Genomic DNA, 4637 nt, shown 5'->3' with positions numbered 1-4637 from the left:
AAATTTAATATAATCTGTGTTCATCACTAGGGTAAAGTGTTCTTAGACTGTGCGGTAACAAATTTAAGGAAATGACCCCAATAATAATGAGGATAACTATCCCTTATGATATTTATTAGGAGCATCACTATTCAAAATTAAATAAATAAATGAAAAAATAATAAAATTGTATTTATAATATATATTATCTATCTTATTGGGCCTGAGTACTCTTAGAGATCGCCCATAGTTTGGGCATATTACCCTAACAAAACGTTAATATTAAACTTTTAATACAAACTAAGTAAAGGCAAAGGCATAAACGTCATTCAGCCTATATTAGGCGACATTTTTTTAAATGTAAAAAATATACAAATTAGTTTTTTTTTAATTGCTTAATCTTTCATTTAAATATATGAAAAAAAACCTTCAAAAACCTACTATACCTAATAACGCTTTCACCTCCAAAATGTACCAAACATTTTATACACATGTGAATACTACGGACGCTTATTTGTATACCTAACATAATTTGGGTACAAAATGAAATAAAATGTTAGTATTAAGTAACATCTGTGATTTTCATAAAAAGTTCTGAGGGGTTTTAGTAAAGCCAAAATACGTCTCCAAATGTCGAAATTGATGATCTATTCAATTTGTAGATACTTTGGCAATGTAATATTTTACTTATACTATACAAACATACATAAACTCACGACTATTTCCCACCGGGGTAATCAGAGACTATGGTATTCAATTTGCTTCGATCCTAACATAATATCTTACTGAACCTTTTCTAAAACGTCTCCAATGAGGTCAATGTACGTCCTCCTAGGTGTTCCTCAGCCAGCCCTACCACCAACCTTCACTTTATATACTGCTTTCGTAATCCTTCATCCGCTCTATGTATCCACACTTTAACATTCCCTTCTTAATCTTAGTCACTATATCTTAGTACTTATTCTACGATTTTACATAATGGCCCCGATTCCTGCAGACACCGCCTAATTTTATTTTAAGTTATACCCGTCATTTTCTTATCCGCCGAAAAGGGAAGGGACGGATGATTGTCAACAAGTTAATTTTAAAACAAATGAATAACCCGGGCGTATAAAATAGGCATCTTGCTGGTATGTAATCCGTTTGACGTGCTGTCTACTTAATTCTGTCGGGTTAATGACCGATGTAAAATTTTTAGATGGTTGTTTTAGATTTCTGCTTAAAATTGACGTGTATTCCATAAATTTTATGCCTGTCTATTACCCGTCCCTTTCTTTTTTAACGGATAAGAAAATGACAGGTATAACTTAAAATAATATTAGATGGCGTCTGCAGGAATTAGCACTATTATCTTTTTAAAGAACTAGATATGCATATTTAATAACCAACATGATTTCATTAGCTGCTGGTGTACGCTGGTTACACCCCCCCCCCCCCCCCCTGTTCCCCTCTCCCAGGTATACCCCCTCAGGTTGACTTCTGCTCAGCAGTGGGACAGATAAAGGCTGTCTATGTTGTTGTACATAGATTTAGGTATTCGTATTGTTGTTCACTGTGTTTCATACTTTATTTATAGTAAGTATATTATGTAGTATGTTAGTAATATTGTAACGAAAACTTTGAGGGAAAACTTTAACGCACGGTGCGTCCTTAAGCTTCAACACTTGTGTTGTACTTGCTAAAATGCTTTCTCCTTGCGCACACTTTTATATTTGTAAACATTGCAAGTGGTCCATGATGCTCCAGCCATGTATCAATAAAAAAAAGATAAGAACGGCAACAAACAACAACGGAGTAATAATTTCCTCAAAATGATCAAAATATTTTAAGTACTTAATAAATAAACTCGTCATTTGCACTTACGTGATTAAGATTCAGATAAGGTAAGTTTTGTAATATCATTATTTTTATGACAATCGTTTTGTACAGAAAAGTGCCTTACCAATAAAAAAATAAAAAGCGTAAGGTAAGGCGGTAAGTTTTGATCTAGTATTACAAACAACCTTTCATGATCTCCATAGTGTTATCCCGTTTTACAGGTTAAGAGATGTTTGGGTATATAAATGTGCGACCCTAAAGGGTTCGCAGGATCTCTAGGTAAGCCTCTACTTTGTATTGTAAAGAAAATACTTGTTTATTAGTAAGTATGTAAGTTTAAAAAAATAAATATTAAGTTAGTATTTTTTTTTGTTGACTATACATTTGAAGTACCTACTTTTCATTTGGGACGAAGCAAGACTTCTATAGTGATATGGGACAAACTAAGAATTGTTTGGAATGTGGGACACAACTTCAGAACGAACGTGGAATAGATCACGTTGGCTTGTGCATTAGGAATTTCAGAAGTAAAACACGGTATTGAAATTCAGAGTCTATTGTCCAAATGTAAACCAGCTGATACAATTACAAATTTAGTACATAACTAGTCATGTGTTCTGTCGGAAGGATTACTTCGCGTGTCGCCCGTTGCCCTGAGTAGAGACTGAAGTACGAGGCGAAGGCTGCCTCCGTCAGCCGTCCGTGATAAAATAATCCCTGTTCGTAACATGTGACATGCAAGGTAATGTTACGGGTACGAATCCAGGGTTGGGCTATAAACTACTGAATTCGATTTTATGAGTTTGAATTCACGTTTGGATCATAATATCACGTGCTCAGCGGTGAAGGAAAACATCGTGAGGCCACATACCCGATTAATGCGATTCGTGCGGTGTTAGCACCTACATAGGTTCTGCTTACCTGACCTGAAGATTCGACAGGTCCAGTTTTTGACAGAAGCGACTACCTGTCTAACCTTCCAATCCGCGAAGGGAAATCCAGTCGAATACATGTTAGGTTAAACAGCCTTTGATAATACTTATAGCCAAGTAACTAAGTAATTTGATAAAGTATAATGCTCCCATTAATATGCATTGAAAAAATATACCTCCTAGGGGCCTATTTCAAGTTTTAATTTAGAAAAGAAAATTCAAATACCCTTATGGGCTATCAAGTTTCAAAAGAAAATTAATTAGTGATGTTAATAATTTAGATGATATTAAAAGAATAAATTAAGCCCATTAAAAACTTTAGGCACGCAGCTTGTTTCTTAAAGGTGGCCGTAGATCTTTAAAACTTGGCGTTATTTTGCACACCTGTAAGCCATTTGGGAGTGAGCAGATTCACCAGGCTATCATGGGCACTTGGTATTTGAAATCTTCAAGGGAAATTGGAAAATCGAAAACAACTTTTGGTGATATAGTTTGGGGAACCATTCGGTGACATTTACTTGTTACCACATGGCATAACATCAGGCCTGCATCTCCAAAGAGGTAGACATCTCTGTCTGTGTTGTGAATATATATTCACCCATTTTTTTCAGCCTATTGCCATTAACTGGGCGCAAATCCTGGAAACAACGTGATATAAATTATCCATAATCCAAACAAGACATCAAACTCTTGAAGTCGTGTAATAATGTATTTTTAATATGTTTTAAGTGCAATAAAGAGTTTTTGTATTGTATTGTATTCAGTGGTTTAGGGCCCGAGGCAGGATTCGAACCCGTGTCACTACGATGATGATGATATCACCCGGGTGAGAGCCTTCAGCGCTCCTCGTTTGTCCGGCCAAGTAGTTAATGCCATCTGCGGCAAATCTACAATAAGTCACGTCAAAAAAAAAGATGATATCACGCGGTTCGATGGTTCTCCCAACAGACCTATCACCGATTTTAATAAAATCATAACGTGTGATGTTAATGTTACCTTAACTATATTTCTAACGATTGCACATTATTGCATTGCAAAAATCAAGAGAATAAATACCTAACCCAGAATACCCACGTACAACATTTTGCATTGTACCCATAGATAGTATTTCCACAAATCCGTTAGACTACGCCGATACAACTCAAACAACGCATGAGACTCGAAAGGTGTGAACACACAGCCATAACGCGGAAAGCACAAACAAAAGTACTAAGCGTAGGGATGTGAACGAAACGTTGGCTCTGACTCCTGCAGATACCTCCTTCTTCTTCTATCGTGTGGGTTGTGCGGTGGATTACCAACCTCATCTACCCTGGTGTCAGGGTTATTATTGAGCCGCCATAGGCCCCTGACATTGAGGATCTCGGTGGCGCAGCGGTTAACGCGCTCGGTCTGCGATTGTTGAAGTTAAGCAACTTTCGCAAAGGCCGGTCATAGGATGGATAACCACAAAAAAATAATTCATCTCGAGTTCCTCCGTACTTCGGAAGGCACGTTAAGCTGTTGGTCCCGGCTGCATTAGCAGTCGTTATTAACCATCAATCCGCACTGGGCCCGCGTGACGGTTTAAGGCCAGATCTCCCTATCCATCCATAGGGAAGGCCCGTGCCCCGGCAGTGGGGATGTTAATGGGCTGATGATGATGATGATGAGGCCCCTGACATGACTCATGTAACGACTACGTACTTACATCACTAAGTAGTAACCGGGACCAACGGCTTAACGCGCCTTCCGAAGCACGGATCATCTTACTTTTTAGACAATCAGGTGATCAGCCAAACTGGGGATCACAAATTGATTTCTGCGATTTGTCCCCACCGCGATTCGAATCCGGGACCTCCGGATCGTGAGTTCAACGCTCAAACCATAGGACCACGGAGGCCGATATCTCCTAATGATATTTTAAGT

Source organism: Pectinophora gossypiella, chromosome 7 (assembly GCF_024362695.1).
Source record: "Pectinophora gossypiella chromosome 7, ilPecGoss1.1, whole genome shotgun sequence".
NCBI classification, from domain to species: domain Eukaryota; kingdom Metazoa; phylum Arthropoda; class Insecta; order Lepidoptera; family Gelechiidae; genus Pectinophora; species Pectinophora gossypiella.
Note: the sequence above shows the minus strand (reverse complement) of the source record.